Genomic DNA, 776 nt, shown 5'->3' on the forward strand with positions numbered 1-776 from the left:
CGCTCGTGTTGGAGATGGACTGCAGATATTCGCATAATTTTTTGTAGAAATTTGGGGTTTCACAATTGTTTGAAAGCCTTTTGCATCATTGTAAATCATTTCACAATGTTGTAAAAACCTTTCACACTATTATAAAACTCTAAATCTGTACAAAAATCATGATGACATCTGCTAGGAGAGAATACCTCTTTCTCTCTCTCTCTCTCTCTCTATATATATATATATATATATATATATATATCATGTTGATCTAGTCCACACGATTTAACAACTTTCCCATATTTAAATAGAGTTCAGTATCCCGAATTAAAAAATATATATAATTGTTTTCTAGTGTGGATACCCGCATCTTTTAAAATATGGATTTATTATATACACTATATGTCATATACGACGAATCCACATTTTCAGAGGATACATGCATCCGCATCTGAGCATGTTTATATATATAATATATATGAAGTCTCTCACTTTCCAAGCACAAACATTGAAAAAACAAATGAAAGAACAAGATGTTTCTACCATAGATTATCACTATGTACTTGTTTGTGTATAATAAACAAAGAATAACACGACTCACTTAGAACAAGTCGTTAATGATCTACACAAAACGTAACAAGTAATACATAAATATTTAAATCAAGAATGCTATTGCTATGAATTTCAAATATTAACAATTTATTTTTGTGATAGCTACAGTTAAAATGTTATATTAATTAGAACTCGAACAAGTGGACTGGGTCGCCAGTGAAAGCCATTGGTTGATCTATATCAGT

This window comes from Citrus clementina, unplaced genomic scaffold (genome assembly GCF_000493195.1).
Source record: "Citrus clementina cultivar Clemenules unplaced genomic scaffold, Citrus_clementina_v1.0 scaffold_5, whole genome shotgun sequence".
NCBI lineage: Eukaryota > Viridiplantae > Streptophyta > Magnoliopsida > Sapindales > Rutaceae > Citrus > Citrus x clementina.